Consider the following 22,357-nt stretch of genomic DNA (forward strand, 5'->3'; position numbering starts at 1 on the left):
AATTCATCTTGGGATCTTAGAGTTTGATTTAATTTTCCATACAGCCTGACTGCTTCTTTAGTAATGATGTACATCCTGGCTAGCCTGACAAAAGCAGCACTGATTTTCCTGTTGAGCACCAGTGTGATGGAGTTTCATAGGGAACCTGATACGCTTACTACTGGTCCAAGTGCAGCAGCACTTAGACAGCATCCGGCTTTGTTATAGACAAAGAAATTGCCAAAATGTCCATTAATTTCAGTGGTACTAGACCAGGCCCATGGAAACAAGATGGAAAGGATAAAAGTCAGGGAATGTGATACAACTGGAAAGACGGAGCAGACAGCATGTTTTGAGAGAGGATGGAGAAGAAGAAACACACAGAAAAGAGGATAGGTAGGTGCACAGAAAGAACAGTTACTACAGGAAGAGCAACAGACACTGTGTTGAAAGGAATGCAAGGAAATTTTCTATTTATTGTTCAGAAGAATCCTCTTCTCCTTACCAGAAGGGTTATGATTGATGATTCCTTTTTTTTTCTTCTTTTTTTTTTTTTTTTAAATGAAACATTTAGCTCAGAGTCGTTTTGGAGGGTTCGAAAGGAAAGAACAGCCGTACATGGCAGGAGGAGCTGGTTGGCTGGATCAGACTTCAAATTCAGTTGCTTTTGTTCCCAACATCTACAAAACCTTTTAAACAAGAACCTTTCCGACACAGAGAGATGTAACGGAGAAGGAAATCACATACAAAGAAATGGAAAATAGGAAATATATAATAAGGGTTTTGGCTGTTCTTTTTATTTAATGTCATGGGACTATGAATTTTCCTCATTCTCCCTGAATGAAGGCTCTAACTATGTATCTTTGGCAGCCGACACAGCAGCAAAAGCTCCAGTTTGATCACTGCTAACATTGCATTGGCTGCACTTTCAAGCCATCCCAGTACCCAGTGACTACTGATTTTGTTGCCAAAATAGCAGGCACACTCACAGTAACACTTTCCCACCTTAATTCTAATAACAGAGATTACGCCAGATAACACCTTCAAAACAAGAATGTTTTCTACTTGGGAAAAGCAAGACAAACCCATGTTTACTGACCACATCTCACCTTAAGTCAGAATTGGTCAACCTATAATAAAGCTCTAACTTACAGCTTGTAGAGCACTTGAATGAGTCAGTCACTTAAATGAAGTGTTTCAATCCAAATACCTTTGTACAAATTTATTAATATTTATACTAATAATATTTATACTAATAATTAAAGAGTGCACAAGGACATGAGAAGTGTTAGTAGGGCAGTGATTTCTGGAGAGAAAGCATCTGACAGGTAAATATTCACCTCAATCTAGATTAAAACCAACAGAAACTGCACTATTGAACTCCATCTTCTACATTGCCACCCTCGACACACACATCTATACGCCTTTATTCTGTACTCTTCAAAACTGGACAAGCACAATTTACTGTAGGAAATGGAAAATGTAAGCTCCTGGCTAATGTCAGCAAAACAAACAAACAAAAAAAAGAAACCAATTTGCTTGCCCATCAAAAATACAGTATTGCATTTAATGGAGACCACACAGTTGCAGTGGGCAACACACTATACTCACTTAAGACCCAGTTCATTAAATACTTCCTATATTCTTCATATAAGAAAGAACAGACCACATGTGTGGGGGAGCATAATTTTGAGGAGGCAACTTTTTATCTTTGATTTCTATTAGCTCTTTCATGAACACACCACTCAATGCTCTCTGTCTAACTGCCCCTGCTGTGCCAGTGATCACATAGTATGTAATGTCAAGTCTGTCTTCATCGAGACTGGGATCAATTAGAAGGCCCAACATTCAAATTACGTGCTTGACTCCAAAGTGATGCTGTACTAATTCCCCGAGAACAACAGAAGGATGTCAAACTCTTCCCCTGCACAGGGTTTTTGTGTTGCATTTTGCATTATGTTTTCACACTGCCCCAAACTGAATTTGCACCCACTGTTGTTCATGCTCAGGAGGACTTCAGGCAGGAGCCCCACATGCCTGGATTCATCTGATCTCACTGGTGGCTCCTACCAGAGATGTCTTGGTTGGGGGCTCAATCACCCAGGCTCTGTAACTAACAAGGGGCTGCTAGCTCTTCAGCAGATTATTCATCCCATAGATGACACCCACACTGTCTAAATATGCTTATTTCTCTCTGAAAACCTTGAGATTGTCTTTGTTGACTGGGCTATTGATGTAGTGAGGTGGGATTAACTTGGGATACATTTGCAGGTTGTGTAGGGAGAGGCACGTGGAATCAGCACATGGAAATTCCCTCACAGGAGCAGCCGTCAGTTCAGTGATACCCCCAAAACCAGAATAAGAAAAAAAAAAAAAAGAGGGGAACAAAGTTCACAAGCTGCTCCTGAAATCTCCAGCCCCAGGAAAGAAGACAGTAAAAGTTTGTGAATATAAACAGGGACTTTACGGGAACTTGACAAAACCCATACTTTTATAGTTATTTGCACATAATTGCCCGTCACATAATTCACTGCAGAAAAGAGATTCCCTTTGATTCCAGGCAGAACTGGCGAGAGCCCAGGCGTTTCTGTGCAGGGAAAGAACCAAACCCAGAGCCACTTTAATCTGGTCTGGGGAGTGAAGGGAAGTCCTACCACTCCACCACACTGTGACTTGGATTTAACCAGCTCCTTGCAATTGTGCTTTAACTAAGATTTGCAATGGAGACTGACTTTGGTTCTATTTGTCCTCTCCAACAAATAAGCGTTCAGCTTAAGTCCCTTCACTCCCTCCCTCCCTCTGACCTGAAAGCAGTCTCCTGATTAAGGAGATACGAAAAGTTTTAGGAATAGGGCCAAACCAGGGGAAATTTTTCTTCTTGGCTCTTTTCAACTTGAATGGGGCTGTATTATGGAAGGCTGTCTTGCTAGTCTGAGCAGGAAAACCTCACGAACATTACTGCAGAGTTTCATAAAAACTTAAAGACTGTGCAGAATTCTTTTGTCAACTCCAAAATATGCATTAGTAATCCTAATTCATTCACGCTGAATAAAATAGGTACAAATGCTGGTTTTCCCAATATACACACATTAAGAAATGAGTAGTTCCACAGTAGCAAGAGACATTTATATTTTGAACACTAACCTAACTTTTAAACTCCTGTAGGAGACTCTAAAATTGTTTAGCAAGAAGGGCTTTCTAAGCTGAGAATCAAGCTGTGAGAAAGAATAAAAAAAAAAAAAAAAAAAGAGCATTCATTTAAACATTTTCAGAAGCCCCTAAAAATGCCATTTTCACACAGTAAATCCGCTGCACTTGAATGTCTGCTGGCTTTCTGAAAGGAATGCTCTTCACTGGGATGCAGCCTGCTGTGGTCAAGTATGATGGAAATAAAAGTGTTGCTAATGGTGATTGAAAAGGATTCCCACTGCTGCTGGCCAGTGTTGGTTTTAGATGGGCCAACTCTGTCGAACAGAGAGCAACGGGAGACAGTAAACTTCTCTAAGGCTCTCTAAACTTTGAGTCACCTCTGCTTCCCTTCCTTTTAACGCTAGCCTGTCCCCTTGTTTCTCCACCAAGCTTTATGTTAACTCAGCCCGGACCAGACTTTTACTGGAAATGTAAAGACAGAGATTTTCACACAAATTGAGCAATGCAAAAAAGAAACGAGCCGTGTGAATGGGCATTAGCACAGCAGCAAGTCAACAAGCCCCCACAATTTGTGCATTGTGGGTCAGCCCAAGAAACAGTCTTCATTCCAGCAAATATCCAACTTTCTGTTTTAACCACGATACTTTATCTTGATCGTAGGGCTCTGTTGTGGCAAACATCTTGCCTCTTTAAGAAAAAACAGCTTTGTACAGCAACACAGGCACGCAGAAACTTTGCAATTAAGGCACAGATAGTAAGTGGCAACCCTAAGGGCAGGCAGCAAGGCTGAGGCAGGGAAGCGGGAATTCGGCTTCTGCCTCCTGAATCCCAGTTCGATGCATTAAGCACAAGACCTACCTCTCCTCCTCAGCAGGATCTGACTTCTTTTAATGGCTCATACAGGGAGTTCTGCCTCACGTACTGCAGGATCAGCATGGCTCTACTGCAGATCGCCAGTAGTGGCTGATAGTTTAACGGGACTCCATCTCTCCATATAGCTGATTAATTACATTGCCTTGAGACTTCAGAAGTGTCCTGTACCTTCAGGGTCTGAGGAAAGTTGGTAATCCGGGCCTGCAGCCACAGGGAAAAGAAATCAATTAAGGACGTTAAGGAGGAGAAAAAATCAGAAAGAATTAAGTAAAACCTGTCTTTCCTGGGAGTGGACTTCAGCTGCCCACACACTGAAAGAGCAGGTATCCCCTGGGCTTTGCAACAGTGATCACGCTGAGGACCTTTGGGGTCCCCCGGCGGTTCCACCTGCATGTATGGATGTCCCCCCAGAGGGGGGCTGCTTGTGGGTCTGCCCTCCCTGGCCCCAGCCAGCGAGTTTGTACAGCTGCATGGCTCAGGAACCTGGGCCAGCTGAAAACCAACTTGGCAAGATATGATAAGGGGTTACTTGGGCCAGGAGGATGGTAGCCTAGGCCGAGATGGCAGCCCTACAGCATGACTTCGGGTGTGTAAATAATTCTGTCAACCTAGAGCCTCTGAGGTGGAAAGTAGCAGGTTACACACTTCTTCCCAGATGCCTGATTTCTGTCTGAGTTGAACAACAAGGCCTACGTGAGTTTTTTGCTCAAGGCCCTCTTGACTGATCCGCCCCAATACAAACCATGCACCCCATCAGCGTCTCCTAGGATTTCAGCTCTGTTGTGCTCTGTTTACTCATTCTATGAGCCTTGGCAGGGGGCATTAATGGAGAAGATAAAACAAAATCGTAAACGTACTTTTAAAGGAGATCTTGATGGCTGCAAAATGCTTTCAGTTCAGCATATATATTCCCAGCAACAAAACTGGACCTTCTTAGGCTATTTTTGGTATATTAAGAGCATATCAAGGTCTAGAAGACAATCTCACATGGCACAATGCAAGTAGTAATTGGTCCCTCTTCACACTGCTCTTTTTTGATCAGTCTAGCTTAGCCTTCTTCAGCAAAATACCGAGCTGTGGATCAAAGACTCCAGAGAATGTTCAATTTCAAGCCCCAAAAATACACACAGATGTGCAGCAATTCTTGACAGATTTTTTTTTTCCTCTCATACCCTTTCTCTTCCATGTATTTATTGCAAGTGCCCAAATACAATGGTAATAATTTTGTGTTACCCTTTAACATACACTTCTCATTGCACTGATGACCAAGAAATACAACTCTTGCATCCCACAGATACTCATTCACCTAATCCCATTCTCTGGCAAATGCCGCTGCCCAGCTGAGACAGTAGCTAGCTCTCAAGTCAGCCTGTGCTAATTCTGAGTGCACCCAGCCTGTTTTCTGTTCTTATGCAAGATGACCAGGCCTCTGGGAAGATGAAAGTGCCAACATCTGGTTTGCCAAGGAAGACATAAACTGGCCAGAAGACTGAAAGTACAGCAAAACTCTCATTTTTCATGCAAAAGTAGGAGTGTGCGGGCACTGTACAAGGAAAGAATGTAGGTCTGTTTGAAACAGACTGTTTTGCTCTTGACCTAAAAGCAATGTACTTCTTCAGTGGGTTCACAGCCCCCCTTCTGCCTTCGGTCGCCAACACATTCCCCAACTAGCTCATGGGAATCCTGAAACTAAGCGAAGCACTGCACAAATCCCTAAAATAAGGAGGTACTGGATGTGCACAGAGAGGACAGCCCTCAGTGTGGCTCTCGAGAAGGCTCCTAGGTCAGAGACAACAGGCCTGAGGCACAGGCTTAGGTGCGGCTGCAACACGCCCTCCAAAATATGTTCAAATGTCAACTGTGAGCATAGCGGAAAAATACCACGGAAGGGCAAACAATGCAGTTCACCCGGTCAGGGCAGTGCCTGCCGCACCTAGGCAGCTTTCTGCCCCAAGCTCACGGCTGGCCTGCACGGTGACACAGGTGGGAAGGAGAACAGGCAATGCAGGAGGACTCAGGGTGACCCCGCTGACCACTGTTTCTGAACGGCCATAAACCATCAGCCAAGATGGGTTTTTGTTGCTTCCCCCCCCCCATAAATCACAAGGTGAGGAAATGAAATAAAGAACAGCTGGGAGGAGTATGTAAGAAGCTGTGACATCAAAAGCCCTTGCTTTTCTGTCTTGCTACATCTTTTCCTATTTTTTTTTTTAATGTATTCATTACACTTAACAGACCACAGCTCCCGCTGAGCAACCAGGATCTATCTCAGAACTACTGAGCTGGATGTGTCTGAAGAAGAGCAGTCTGTGCATCTCCTATTTATCCTGCTCCAATCTCCCAGCAGCTCTTCTCCTGCTGCTTGCTTGCCCAGGGTCATGCTGCACCCATTTTAGACTCTCACAACAGTGAGTTATGTGGATGCTGGTGTCTGCAATGTCACCTCAAATGCACAATTGGCTCTACAAGAAACTAAGCATGCAAAAAAGTCCTTCAAAAAAGTGTTGTACACAACAGAATTAAAAATACAAAACAAAGAAAAATAGTTTCCTGATGAACTTGGATATTTTACTTTTTAAAATGAAGGCATTGGCTAGACGTGGGCTTGGTGGCTGTAATAACCTCCTCGTGTCTCACTTTTTCAGAGTAAAAACAGGGTTGCTGAACTACCCAGAAAGAGCCGCAAATGAAAAACGTCTAGGTGAGAGAAAGGCGTCACTGTGTTAGGAAACTTCGCAGTATATAACACAAATTGCATCACCAGGCTTTTAAGAAAACTGAAGGGGAGCAGCAGTTTCCTGCTGGAGGCACCAGCAAACATGAAGTCACACAGGGAACAGGTAAAGATGGGGTGCTACCGTATAAGGGCTATCCTATACCTTACGTCCTTTGGAGGTTGGTAAAGGGCTTTCCAGAGTCCTGCTGTGAATTTGTTTTAGTGTTTTTTAAGGGCCCTTAACAACGTCATTTGTCACAGAGTAAATCCTGGACGTCTGGTTACTTTCTGCAGGGAATGCTCTTTGCTGGGCTGCAGCTTGCCAGGGGTCAAATATGACAGAAATGAAGTGTTGCTAATAGTGATTGAAAAGGATTCCTACTGTTTGTGGCCAGTGCTGGTTATTAGAGAAGCCAAATTTGTGGGACAGAAAGCAGCAGGAGACAGTAAACTTTCCCTAAGACTTACTAAACTTTGAGTCACCTCTGCTACCAATGCCATTCTGTCAGACCTATTTGGAGAAAACTGATATTATAATTACTGATCTCAGCAAGGGCCTAATGTGCAACCTGAGGCACTCCTCTGCCGGCCATATAATTACAGATGGGCTGGGGAGGCCCGGAGGCCTCGGCCCCCACCTCTCCAACAAACTGGATTCGGTTACTGCTCCGGCCAGGCTGTCGCGGACAGGTAGGCGAGCAGCAAAGTCGCTGGCCTGCGAGGAGAGAAAATTACTCTTGTCAAAACTGCCTGCCTGCTATTAGAGGTTTGAATGTCACCTCAAAGAGTGCCTTTTCTGACCGTTACACGGCGGTGTCTAAAGGGCTGTTTGAAGCGGGATTTATCCCCTCTCAGGCAGCGAATATTGATGGCTAAGAACGTGGGTTTTGGTATTTTTTTTTCCTTCACCCCTTCCCCACCCTACTGTTCCTTTCATGAATTAACATTTTTCTTGCTGAGGGGACACTGCGTGAGCATCAGCACCTCCTGGTTTAAACTTTCACATAAAATGGCATTTTGCTGGATATATCCTATATGGTCTCATTCATATATTGTAAACACACTCCTTTAAGCCCTTGTTTCAGCTTATTATTAACAAGTTCAGTGCCAAGAATACTTACCCACCAAAAGGAGATAAACTGCTGATTTTAAAAAGAGAAATGTGGCTTTATTCAAGCAGACTGCTACAAGGAAGGCACGCTAGCAAGCTGCAGCATCGAAACAAAACCCGAACGCAAACCAAGACCCTGGTGCTGTAAACCCTATGTGCACGTTAACTTAAAGTGAGCGGTCCTTCTGCAAACGGCGGTATATCCCTGTCTAAAATTAAGTGTGGACAGAAACGCTGTGCAGGATCAGGCCTGGAGGACCGGGCCTGCAACAGATTGATCACCGTTGTGGGGTGCTGAGCAGACTGCTGCCCTATTGATTTCTATAGCAATAGAGGGGGCTTAGCACCTCGGAGCATCAAATTTCCGAGCCTGGAAGAGACCTGGGCTCTGGAATGGATTAAAGTCACATGTGATGCATTTGGAAAGGCCTCAGCTCAGTCTCAGCGCTCAGTAACAGCAACCACCATTTATTCTGGTTACTACAATTCATTTGGACAGTGTTTACAATATCGTCCCCTTCCTCCATTATTAGACAAACAACTTTGATAGGTAGCCTTTTATTTTTTACAGCATTTCAGAGCAGAATAAACGCACGGCCCAAGTTATTTATGGAGTGAGCTTTCTGTACGAGGTGCCTTTGCCAAGGAAGTGTGAATTCACATAGTGCACACGCTGTGTATGTTCAACCAGACAACGGTGACCCAGCAGTCAGCGAGGAAAGGGAGAAAGGAAAAACACGTGCAAGACACCATCTTTTACATGTCATGTCATCGGAAAATCCTCCCCATAAACTTCAGGAAACTATGTGCCAAGGAGCATTTTACAGACTCAAAAAAGTGATCAGAAGTGGCATAAAGGGCTTCTCCTGCTGGGCAGAATAACAGGCAAGCAAACTGAGGCTTCATTTCCCTGGTGGTGCTCATTCATTAGGGAATGCCATGCCAATTGTCTGGGGCAGTTTTGCTGGTGTTTGATGGCCAAGAGTGCCGCAGATGGTTACAGACAGCCTCACTTGACAGACTTTTCCTAAAACTTTAGGATGCAGATTTTTTTCTTTTTTAATTGTTGTTTAAAGGAATAGAGATTCAGAGGAAGGGAAAATAACATAAAGATATGGAACTCTTATGGAAGAGTTTAACAGTTGCAGTAAGTTTATCTATATGCACATTTATAAATGCTAACCATTGACTTGCTGTATTTCCTTATTTCCATTAAAATACATGCAAAAATGACCATGCAAGCAGCTCTTCCTGCCCCATCCCCTAATTAGACTTCCAGTTGCAAATGCTGCGGCTACCCAACAGCTGAAAAATCCACCCCAGCACACCCCTAAATCTCTCTCAAATTCAAATAATGATTTAACTCGGCATGTCAATAAATCAAGGAGGCTAAACAGCTTGTCAAAAAAGAAACAAAAAAAGTCAAATAAATAGTTTCAACTGCAAGTTCAGATGTGCTTGCCTTTTGGAATGAATGCAGTGGAACTGTTTACTATATATTCAAGACAGAAAGTTGATTTGAGGTCACAAAAGTGAAGAAAAACCTCAAATGCTTCTTTGTGACAGAGATTGCAGCATATTATTGTCCTGCTCAGAGGACAGGTTTCTTAGTATGACTAGGAGGTTTAGAAAAACCTTCTTTATTTTGGATTCCATAAAAAATTGTGCTCTTAAACCCGGATGAATCAAAACTGCACTCTACATTATTAAAGAGCAGCCATTTTTCCCATTTATTGAAAAGCACTTTTGGAAACCATCTCCTCTATCTAGACGAGATCAAAAATGATGTTGCTTGTTGCTGTAAAAGTGAAATTAAATAATAATGCTAATTTCACATGTCATGTTACAGGAATGATTGATATAAATAAATCTGTGGTTGTTTGATAAGAAATATACAAACACGTCCCTTCTCTTTTCGGAAAAGTTCATACGAGCCAACGCCAAGCCTCTAATGTTTTTTATCAGATCATTCCTCATTTTGAATATTTTCCCATGACTTAGTGCATTTTTTAATAAAAAGATAAAGTCTTTTTATAGGATTGACTTCTCCTTGCACAGTTAGTACTGGGGCAATCTCAGGTCTTTTTTCAAAATATTTGAAACCAGACTTGCTGCATTAACAAATACAAAATAGAGGAACAGTAAAAGATTAACTCATGTCAACTCTCAATGTCTCTCCTCTTAAATTATCTTCATTTATAGCACAGCAGCACCTAAGAGCCTTCCTCACGACCCCTCGCACTAGACTCTTCCTATACAGCTGCATAGGAAGACGCTGTCTGGAAGACTTCAGACTCAAACTCTGATCTTCCAATGACCTGCACGGCAAGATGCTGGGACTCCAGCTCTGCAAGAGGGATTTCCAGCCTGGAGATGAAGACTGGCAAGAATCACTGGCTGTTACCTGGACTTCAAAACTACCTGGAGCAGCAGCATGCAATGCTAAGAAACATTTTGGTCAGGATAATGCCCTCTATTTCAGGCCATAATGCCACCCTCACCTCTAAATGATTAGAGCAAGAGTAACCCCACAAATAGTAGCAGTTATCTCCTGTCCAACTTCTCTAATTAATTCTTCTTTCTGAAGCATGTAGTGTCAAACTTAGAAGATAGAGACACACAAATTGGCATGACGTGGAGAAACAGAGGACCTGCTCAAAACTTGTCACCTTTTGTAAATACGGAAAATTCACAATTCAGTCCCTCAAAACTGAAATGTGTAAATACAGATAACTCTCAATTTAGTCCTTCAAAACTGAAATGCAGTACTTTTTCTTAAGTATTCCTCTTTGAACCTCATTCTCCTTGCAGTTGGGATGGTTGACAGAGCACCATTCTCCATGCTTCTTCTTACTCAAAATACAGCAGTGCAAGACATGCAAAGGGGTGCGTACTGACTGATGAATATATCTGCCTCAGGAGTCCAATTTTACAGATTTCTCAACTGGCCGTGGCATTCCCAACTGTGTGGGAGTCCAAAATCACAAAGACGAGGTGTGCTTTCTTAAAATAAACATCAACCTCAACTCCTGAGAAGGCTCTTTGGTGTTATTCACTGCAGCTGTGGTTCGTTTGGGGAATATTCCCTCCAGGCAGCAGAGCAACTCTCAGACAGGATAAAGCTGCTGTGGCCAACTTCATACCAGACCTGGCATAAAGAGTCTTTTAGGGCCATATACAGGAGGGACCATGGCTGAAATTAGTGTGTGCACCAGGAATTTGCAACTACCATCCCCAGGGAAACAGCTATTGTCCTTGTGCAGAAGAAAACCTACAAACTATTTCTAACTTCCCACTATCTTTCCCCACCATGTCAAGGTCTAATGGGCCACAAGAGGATACGGTTCAAAACCCACCTTCCACACTTCATTTCCGCACCTAAAGATTTTGCCCTCGTGACTTGGGCAGCTAAGTTTCCTGGCCTGACATGGAAGGGGGGTAACTTGTTTACAGAGGGAACTATTTCCTTCTTTGCTGAGTTGCCTCAGTGCTGACTTGTTTTATTACTTTTAAATTACAATCAAGTACACCATAATTTGGCCAAGCTTGACATCTGCTTTCACTAGCTCTCAATATTTCCAAAAGACCTTCAACAAATGCAAGGGAACCAATTTGGAAAAGCAAGGCATTCACACCTCAGCATACACAATTAGAATGCTACAAGGTTTTAACTCTTTTTTAGGTTTCTTGCCCTGCTCAAACTTGTTTGTTAACATACATACAGGAACAAGTCTGTAAACCAGTGTATCATCCTTGTAGCATACAGAGGTACCTTTGCTGCTGGAGCAATGCAAATCCCTTCCTCAAACACACCATCATAGCCCAATCCCACACATCAGTCCAAAGGTGTAGCCTTTAAAAAATCTCTCTGGGGACGAGGCTGCAATACAGTACGTCTACCTTCAAATGCAAAGCTATTGTTTAAGTAACTCTGTTTTTCTGTATGTAGTGTCTCTATTTTTTTTTTTCCCCAGTGCAGAAAGACGTTATTCCCCTACAAGATGGGAAAAGTCCGGCATTCCTTTTCCTTAGCCGTGGAAGAGAACAACAAAAAGAGGTTAACTGTTAACCAAACTGTCACACCTTAGGCAAAACAAACCAGCGGGATCCAGCAGGTATGCTGATTTACACGTGGCAGGGCGCCGGTCGTTTACCCCTTGCTGCGCTGAGGATTCTGAAGGACTGTATTTTCCCTTGGTTTATTTTTTTTTGTGTCAATATACACGCTGCTATGTGCTCATGGAAAAATTACTGCTGTAGCAACGTTGTTCCTTCTGAATGTACAATCAGAAGCACAGTGGAAGAAATTCATGGAAATAACAGGATCCAATCCTTGGAGTATTTTTGAATCAATAGACCCTTTATTTATATTGTAGTTGCGTTCCAATTTATCACTTGCAAATATCCTCTATAATAAATAAGGGAAGGAAATGGAAATATTACAATGAAATTGTAATAATTCAACTCTACCTCTGCACATAATAAAGTTGCAGAGGGAATCTGTGTTTTTTTGGTTGCCACTAAGCATCAGCAACAACTGATGGTCTTAAGTTAACAAGCTAATATTTCATCCATGGATACCAGAGTGATAATGGCTAAATATGCCAGTCGAGGGAATGAGCACATGTGCAGCTATTTGCCTGACACAACTTCTGCTGTCATGGCCTATTAAAACCAGTTTACATGTGCATGTCGAATTTGATGAATATGTATGTGACCTCTTTCATAGCTATCACTCATTGGACTGTAGCCCTCATGGCAGAAAAAAAAACAGCACCTCTCATTAAACACAGCTTGAGTTACAGGCATGTTATGTTAATATTCCTTCAGAACTTTAGGGGGTTTTCTTCTCCTTTTAATAAATCTTCAGAATAAAATCATTTAAAAGTATAATTAAAAATAAACTTTCCCATTTCTCTACACTTTCACTTGGTGAATGTGTTTTGAAACGTTCATTATCTAAGAGAAGAGAGAGTAAATGAGTTTACAGAAAACACATTCAATGATAGTAGTCAAATAAGACTTCTCTTATACAGGGTCTTGAACAGAATTAGGTATTTAAAACAAATCAGAACAATACATTTTTAGGTAAAAATTGGACTGCCTGTCAAGCACTATACTTGACCCGAATCCAAACAGAGCTATATATTAGAGTCTAAAAATGTGCGGTGAATGTCCCCTGTTCCCTCGCAGTTACCCTGTATATTCTGCACCTAGATGGAAGTAGAACTGAAAGCATTAAATGCATTGCTACAGAAGCTGTTTCCACCAAATTTCTTATTGAAATTGCAGAGCCTCAAGAGGCAGAGGAAAGCATCCAAGCTTTTGGTGTTTATGAGAATCCAAATGAACCTCTGAATCTTTTGAGGTTTCTTCATTGCTGTTTAAAAAGCATAAATTATAGAGTATAAGCAAGGATGCAGCCAGATTGTACAGTCCATATATGGCAAATATTTACTCACATGAGCATTTCCACTCCATCTGCTCTGCAGATAGAGTAAATATTTCACAAACTGACACTTAATTTGGTAATGCCAAACCAGAAAAGGCACATCTACACACGCATTGGTGCTTCATACCATGCACAAAGAAAGCCAGCGTCTCCTCCCAATTAAATGGGGTTTGACATACCAGCAATTAGAAGAAATAAGTAGGTTTGTACCAGTATAAAATAAAATCAGAAATTAATACACTATTTTTTACAGAGAACCTAGCTGTACCCTAGCCAAGGCCTCGCTATGCTGGGATGAACTAGCCACTGAATGGTTTATTTCCATGTTTCTCATCTCAGCACCTGAACCAAGAGCCACACAGAGATGGAGAGCTCACTTCTCTTCCATTTGCAATAAGGCATCACTTAGTGTGACTTACTGTGTTCCTGACATCCAGACAGTTTGGGATTCTTGATTTAGCGATTAAAGGAATGGCCAAAATCTCTTTTCTTGACTGATAAAATCCAAGCCTTGACCTCAGTGGGGGCATGCCATAAGTAAGGTGAGAAGAAGTCAGCAAGTGACTGAAGCTGGGCACTACAATGATGCACTGGCATTATGTACTTTCTAGGCTGAACTAGTGCATGAAAGAAAAACAGACTGCTGTCAGAACATGCAGCTTTGAAAAAAAAAAAAGAAAAAAAAGAAAAAAGAAAAAGAAAAAAAAGAAAAAAGAAAAAAAGAAAAAAGAAAAAAAGGAAAAAGGAAAAAGAAAAAAGGAAAAAGGAAAAAGGAAAAAAAGAAAAAAGGAAAAAGGAAAAAAAGGAAAAAGGAAAAAGGAAAAAGGAAAAAGGAAAAAGGAAAAGTCCACCATGGTAATCTCAACAATGCTTTTTAATTTTCTAAAGTAAAGCTTCAGAAAGAAGGTCTAATTCTACCTTACTTGCACTGTTTATTTTGCCAATATCAAAACCTTTTCATTTCATTAAGGTAAAAATATTTCACTTTGATTATTGGTTTAAATTAAACTTTGATTTTATATTAACTTTAATTGAGTTTTATTAACAATTTTTAAAATTTATTTCACAATATTTCAAGAAAAATGAAATATTTAATTGTTCCCATTATCAACTGCTAGGGGTTCTTCTTGTGATTTGCACTCCGGAGTATATTTTAAAATGATTACTTTTCAAGTCAGTCTGAAAACAAACTTTGAATTATTAGAATTTCCATCCTCTATTTATCCACAAAACTATTTTCTGCAACTGAAAAGTTCCCCAGACCAACAGATTTGAAAGAAAATTAAAACAAAATTTGTTAGAAAAATAAAGGCAGGAAAAAATCCAAGTCACTTAAATGTTCATGTTAGATTAGATACTGAGACCTAATCTGGCCCATGAGGGACATTTATATTAGCTGGAATTCCTGCCCAAAAACTTTGAATGAAGAAAAGGAACCTCATCAACCCATCACATTTAGCAAATTTGACAATGGAAAGAGCTGAAATTTCTCACTAGCTTGTATTGGTAGAGTTTCAACATATGGATAAAACAATACAGACCTTGACTTCTTTTTAAATTTTTTTTTAAAAGCAGATTTTTCTCTAAGAAAAGAGACAAATGGTCTCTAGCTATACAGACACATCAATTTGCAGTGTCTTTCCATTAGTGTGACAGGAATGTAGACACTGATAGAGGAACAATGAGTTTGAACAAACTCTTGACATGTGGATAAGAAGCACACAAAGTTAGGGAAGATCTGCAGGCTCCGTTCTGCCATCTCACCAAATTCCCAGAGCATCCAACTTCCCCGCGTTGCAGCAAATGGTGTGCTGCTGCTAGGAGCTCCTTGAGCTCACTGCTTCAAAACCAACTCCTAATAGTTTGGTATTGATATTTTCCAGAGCATTCCTTCCACTGCTATGAAGCAGGTAGTTCCCACGTGGGACGCCAGACACCAGCTAATTCCTGTGTGAGGGCGACAGCAGACCTGTCGTGCGGATGCCCCCCTTGCTCCGACATGCTCCCCTTCCCGCTTTTGGCTGCTCTTGGCCATCAGGATCCGACCCTGTCAGCCTAACCCACGTGGCCTGAGGATTGCAGGGCATCCTCCGGGCTGAGCATAAGGATGGTACAGATGAAGCCCACGTTTCCTGTGTTTTATTGGTTTGGTTTGGGATTCTTTTAAATAAAGAAAGATGTGGTGTTCCTATGCCACATCTGTGCAGCACGCAGATCCTGCTGCATCCTTTCTACAACAGGCTTTACTTAGAAATTTCTCACTGGAACATCTGAATTGTCATTCCCTGTGACATGAACATGGTTTTGTCACATCTACCTGACCTAGAAAAATGCTAAAAAATCTAAAACCAAACTAAGAGTCCAAGACTGTGAAAACAGACACTCTCCCCTCATATAATCCCCACAGTTTCCAATTTTCTTGAGGTATTGGAAAATACTCCTGTTGCCCCAAGAGGCAGAGAACTTCAGACAAGGCTCGTGTAAAAGATCCTTCTTAAGCCACTAGCCTTGAAAAGCTGGCTTTCATGCACAGTCAGTTTCTGAAGAGAAGCCATGAATAATGCAGCAGCTGAACGATGCAGTTGTGCTTCACCACTATACCAAAATAGCCTTTGCACCAGCACATCCCAAGCAGACCTCAAAATGCTTCTCCATACACAACCCTACAACACTTTCTGACTCGCACATCCCCTTTTGGAGTCTGTCTGGGATGGGATTAGTTATGTGCTCCAAGCTCAATTAGTGAACACGCAGCCAAGGATGCAGTTACTATGTATGCAAAGTGAACTCATAAATTCCATTTTTTGGAGGTGCTAAGAATGCAAAACTGACAGGCAAATTCTTCCAGAAACACAAATGCCAGGAATATAAGTGACATTGCATAACAGCTAATGAAAAAAAAAAAACCTACAACCTTGACTGATTCAAAGAAAGAACAGAAATAGAAATGACATAACTTATGGATTTGATAAGGAAAAATACTGCCAGGACACCAGAAATAGATGACAAACTCAAAACGTATCCACTCCAGCTCACCCCAGGAACTGATATACACAGAGAGCTTTCCGCAGTCTGTTTCGAAGGTTAGAAAATGTCCGTATCAAATTACAGGGCACTACACACTTTCCATATCAGCTCTTACTTAATTAAAGTAATATTGAAATAAAATGTTCCTGTCATATTCCCTTGTGGGCAAAGAGAAGCATAGAAGTGTCTATTCTGAGTCTCTGAAATCAGATACACGTTTTCTTTTAAATAGACACTTTCTGGGTACATATCAAGATAATTTAAATAAAACTAAATTTAATTCAATAAAAATCTTATCATTCTCATGTGGAATAAAACAAAGAAGAATGTAAAAAATCCCCAGGGTAATCTGCTGGTACCCACAGTTAGAGCCAAACATGCAATCTCTGCTAATAACTCTTATTTACATATATATTAAACACATATAGCATTAGGAGATAAGTACGTATTGATAGAGCCATGAAGTTTAGTGCTTCCTTTGAACACATATTTCTAAAGTAAGTACCTTACTTACAGTTTAATAGAAATGTTGGTCCATTTAGAGATTATGGACTAGATATATATTTCTAGGAATTCCTGGGAAGTTAACTCTTTAAAAAAAAAAAAAAAGAGAGAAAAGAAAATTGCTAGATATGGCCATGGAAGAAAAAAAAAATAAAATCAGCTTTTCAAGGGGTAGTTAAAACTTAGTGGTTCAAAGCAGAAATGCACCCAACTCACATACTAGGAAAGAAGCTAATAAAAAATAAACTCCGAACTGCCAAATACTGGCACGCTTTTTCCATCTTCTATTAAAAAAAGGAAGAATCTTTCTCTAGCCTCAACCTCTTCCCCACCATTTGATACAAAACTTGAGAAAATATTGAAGTTCACAAACCTGAGCTTACAGAGAAAATTGTGCTGAATTAACAGAGAAAGGAAAAGCAAAAGTAAAACTAGAATTTTAGGATTGAGTAGGGTCATTGAGCTAAGATTTGGACTTGACAAACAAATTCACTGAAAAAGATGAAATGAAATATACTTGATAGAAGAAAATACTTCTAAAGGAAGATGCCTAAATATTGTTTTGTTTGTTTGTTTGTTTTTTTACATCTTCAAACTTTACTGTAGTAGTGTAGATTTCAAAAGCCACTTTTTTCTGCAGGGTTTACTAAGTGTGTGGCTACATTTCCAAAAGCAAAGATGTGACTTCAAAAAACTTTGCTCTTAACCAACATACCTGCCTGTCAGGCAGTCAGCTGAGCCACGGATCACCTACTAACATAGCTTGCTTCATGGAACTACATTGCCTGGTACAGAAACAGTTCAAGCCGCAGCACAAGACCAAGCACAACATTGGCAAAGGCAATATAGATGTGTACAATGTGCCTTGAAGTGCCCAAGGCCAAAGAAGTGATGGCAGCTGACCAAAACCCTTTCTGGAAGGACTTGGCTGGGCTGGATGTGTCTGCATAATTCAATACCGCCAAATATTTGCAGAGCTTCTGCCCTCACCACGCAGCGCTGCGTGGGAGCTGGGACACAACTCTCCCTCCCTTCACAAGGATGTGTTGGGGTTTCCAGGCCACCTGTTCTGCTTCCAGGCAGCTCCAAAATGGCCAGTGCTAGCTCCATGCTGAGCAGTGGCATGAGCCACCGCTGTCCTTCATCTGTCCCCATCGTGCCACAGGACCCTTGTTCTTGCCACGCCAGCACGGGGCCCTGACACACAGCTGCATCTCGATAGTGGCTCCCAGTGACTCATTTCCAATGAAAGCAAATTGCTACTTTCAGCCTCGGGAAATGGTAGCCAACTTGCCACGTCGAAGAGCTCGGCATAACCGGCTTCGCCTTCATGCTAATTCAGAACGCGTTCCTCAAACTGCACAAACAGTCTGCAGAATTGCTAGGCAACCCTCTGCGCACTTTTTGCCAGCGTGTATATATGTGCTCTTTTTTAATTTTTTTTTTTTCATTGGGATAGGACTCTTCCTTTCTGCCCATGTTTCTCCCTGCACCACTTCAAATGAGATTAAGTTTAGGCAAAGAGGGGAGTCCGTGCTTGTGGCAGGACCATTGTGCATTAAGCAAGTTTATTTTGGTAGCACTGTGTTCTGTCTCTAGTCACTGTCTTTTTACACATAATCAAAACATGAAGATTTATTATAGGGTGCACTAAAAATATGGCTTGAAAAGAAGAAAAATAAAACCACAAACTTGCTTTACAGCTGTGGCCTTAGGAACGCGACTGGTTTCAGTCTGCAATGGGGAGTGGCAATGCTGTCAGGTTTCAAATGTGACTTATCTGCTCAGGCTCTCAGAAGAAGGCTCACTAGCTCCTAGCCATAGCCCTCAGGAAAAGGAAGACTTAGAACAGGAAGACTTTCACAGCAGTGCGATGCGTAAACCACTGGATCTACAGGTCAGTCCCTAACTGTAGGTCAGCAATCATCATCTCTGTGCTGCCAGATTTTTCTTTGTAAGACTCAAGGCTCCAGGTGTATTTCTTGAAGCTCCAACATCTAGAATCAAGAAACTATAGGGGAAAGAGAAAACAAAAAAAGAACCCACAACCCTAAGGTCCCATTTTTGTTTCTTCATTTTACGTGTATCAATAGCCCTAATGGTTGTGGGAAAAATAAATAAATCTTGGAAAGGATAGCCCCTAACCAGATCACACATAAAAAGACAAACTGATAAAAAAAAAAAAAAAGCCATGTGAATTCTTACAAACTAACAAATGAATGCCTTCAAAGCCAGTCTCGTGAGATTCTGAATCACTAAAACCCATCATCATTACACCATCATTTCTAACAACAGTTCTACCGCCATTTTTTTTTGTTGGATTGCTACAAATCTGACATTCTAAGATCCAAAAAATATTTTTCAGAAACATCTCAGTCTGAGATACCTCATTGTCTGTCCACCACAAAGCCTGTACATAAGGATCCTGGAAAAGTATTTCCCCAAACAGCACTCTGGTCTGTGATGAGCGTCTAAGCTTACAGCAAGCATCCCCCATGTTCAAGCCTCAATGATGTCCTTCCCAGCAAGGACATACAATGCAGGGATGTAGCACTCATGGCTTCTCCCATTCCTGGTGTACCTGGGCTCTTTGCTGATCCAGAGAAGTCACCTGGACACCATCTGAACCCAGGAAGAGGACTTCAGTAAGCGGATCTTAAGGAAGAATCTACATGTTCTTTGGTGGCTGGCAAATGAATTGAACATCTACATTGCACTGCGGCAGTCATTGCAGCTCTGTTGGCACCTTGCGGTTAATCAACATAAACCGCACATCTAATTCACTTAGCCTCAACTTACAGTAACAGGCAGGTCTGAGTGAAGCTCGCTGTGACTTCCAGCACATAGTCAGTAATATGTGCTGGGATGCTGGATTGCTCTGACTTGGATGGTTTTCCTAGATGTGTCTCTCCTCATTATTTTGTTAGCTTTAAGCATTAGCGATGAAAAATGAAAACAAGAAAGAAACTAGCATTCCTAAACACCTTCTGCATACAATCATTAGACCATTTAGGAGGAAGGTTTTCTCACTGACTGCAATTAAGAGATTTGTGGATCATGAATAAAAGAGAACAAAAGTTACTATGAAACTTTGAAATTTATGAATGGTAGCATATAATAACTCCCAGAATTTAGTTTATCATCTCTGTATATTGTAATAATCCATTCACATAATAAATGCCTATAAAGCAAGTATAGCAGATGATGACGTGGCTAAAGCAGGGATGCAACAGTCCTGGTCAGCATTACACAATAAATCATTTTTTATCTCCTGTTTCTTTGTCTTGTGCTCTGCAACGGTGCCAAGCCATTACACCCTAAAAAAAAATTTCCATTAAGACAGAAGTTGAAACCAACGGGAAGCAAGTTTCAGAGGTATTTGGAGCTTTTATTTGCGGATGTGATAGCCTTATCTTTCAATGATTTTGTTTCCTTTGATAGAGTACATTTGCTCAAAGAGGAAGAGTTTTCATATACACACATTTCCATTTTTAATAACTTTTTCAGAACTCTCAGAAATTGTTGGTCTGGCTTTTCATGGATTCTTCCCAAAGAGGATAGTAAAACATTCATGTATTTGGCACGGGCTGTCCCAAGTGTCCACACGTTCTGCTCGACATATGTATTACCTATACCATCTTGTCTATCTTTAAACTCTGGAGGGAGACATAGGCTCCACAAAGCACAAGAGAAAATCCTGACTGGTTTGGATTATGGTTGCAGTCCTAATTTGTTTCTTTGATTCATCGTGGCCAGCATATATACATGCAACTCATTAAATGCACTGGCCTTTCACATCTAGCTAGCACTGCCAACTTCCGTTAGGAGTTGTTTCAACTTGCATGGAAGTTATTTGAATGGTGTTTATCCCTGGCCTCTCTCCTTTAGGCTCAGATGGTTCTTTAGATGCAGCCTTAAAACGGGAAGGGAAACAGTGCCTGTTTCCTGTGGGCACATGTACAGAGAGAGCCAGCTGAAGGCTCCGTGTTGTGCATGAAGTGGCAGCTGCCACGTTACTCATGGACCTTTCCATAGGATGGCTGGGCTATTCAGTTCAACAGCATGCAAAAAAAATTGTAATTTCCCCCTCTCCTTCACCAGACACCAGACTCACTGCAGCCGTGGCCTCACGGTAGTCCCAGACCTCCCCAAATCTACAACAGACGGACTACATAAGAAATTGAAAAAATCTCTCTCATCTTGGGGAAAGGTCAAAGAAAAACTATTTGGGGTAAGAAATCCTTCTTTTTAAATGTGAAGGCCTGCGATTCGTACACAGTGATACTGTATTAACATCTACTTTTTACCTAAGGAGTTAACATCCCCAGAGGACCCAATAAATCTCGGTGTAAGTGCATATCCCCATTTTCAGTTTCACAGAGAATGAAAGGGGGCGCAAGCAAGGTCCTGGGCACCCAGCCCGAAGGACTGCACAGTAAATACATCACTAGTTTTATGCTCCACTTGAGGCTGTTGAGTTCCCCTAACTACAGCATTTAACAATGTGAACAGCCTTTTCAAAATTTATTTATTTTTTAAGGTATCATTTCACTAAAGATTTAGCTAATGTTTACAATGAATTTCCACTGAACTCTAGCTTTGCTCAGGGAAGGAATCTGTTAAGATTAACTTAAGGCATGTCTGGAGATGGTCTAATCCCCCCACCTGGTCAAAGCAGGACCAGCTACACCAGGTTATCCAGGACCATGACCAGTCAGGTTTTAAAAAGGTTCAAAGGGTTTCCTTTAAAAAGGAAAAGCTTTTCCATTTCTCCAAGAATGGAAATGCTACCACCTCTCTGAGCAACCTGTTCCAGAGGCTCTATCAACCTCACATTTAATAACTAAGTAAATAAAAATGCTTTTTCTAACATTTAAACGGAATTTTCAGTGTTTCCATTTGTGCCCATTACCTCCTATCCCACCACTAGGCACCACTAGAACATATCTGCTTCTGGCTTCTTTACTCCCATCAGCTATTCACACACATGGGTAAGATCCCCCTGACCCCTCTCTATGTTGAAGTACCCCAGCTCTCAGCCTCCCCTCATATGTGAGATGCTCCAGTTCCCTCAACCACCTCTCTGACCCTTCTCTGGACTCACTCCAGTACATCCAGATCTTTCCTGTACAGCGCAGTCCAGAACTACCCCACTGATTTGAAAAGACACAGAGTGCATGCCCTGTCGCCCCAGAGAAACTTCCAGCTTTACAGAATACTTGAGTGTCAGATATTGCTTAGAGGCAGAATAAATGGAACAAAAGATGTGTCAGGAGAAGCAGAAATTCACTGGCACTTGCTGAAGCATCTCCTTGTTCTTCCAACCCTCTCCTGAAATACAAGATTACTTTTGGCTGGTTTATTGACTTAACTCACTCTTTGCTCTTTATTTATTTTTTCTTACTTATACAAATAATGTTGCACTTCCTTTCTTTTACCCTCTGAGTGTGTTGTCCTGGAGCTTGCTGATGCTACAGAGGATTGTGGTTTTCGAATTGAAATGTACATTTCTCCCAATATATATTGGTACGATGACTTTTTTCCT

General features: G+C 41.4%; 1 protein-coding gene across 1 annotated transcript in view; it reads right to left on the reverse strand.

Moving 5' to 3' along the window:
* Nucleotides 1-22,357, reverse strand: part of LOC308192979 (uncharacterized protein) — a 197,194-nt gene that overhangs the window by 112,579 nt on the left and 62,258 nt on the right. Inside the window, exon 4 of the mRNA XM_080587104.1 lies at nucleotides 3,988-4,203. The gene's annotated coding sequence lies outside the window, so the exon portion shown is untranslated. The remainder of the gene's footprint in view (nucleotides 1-3,987; nucleotides 4,204-22,357) is intronic.

The sequence above is a fragment of the Anser brachyrhynchus genome (genome assembly GCF_964034855.1).
Source record: "Anser brachyrhynchus genome assembly, chromosome: 3".
Classification (NCBI taxonomy): domain Eukaryota; kingdom Metazoa; phylum Chordata; class Aves; order Anseriformes; family Anatidae; genus Anser; species Anser brachyrhynchus.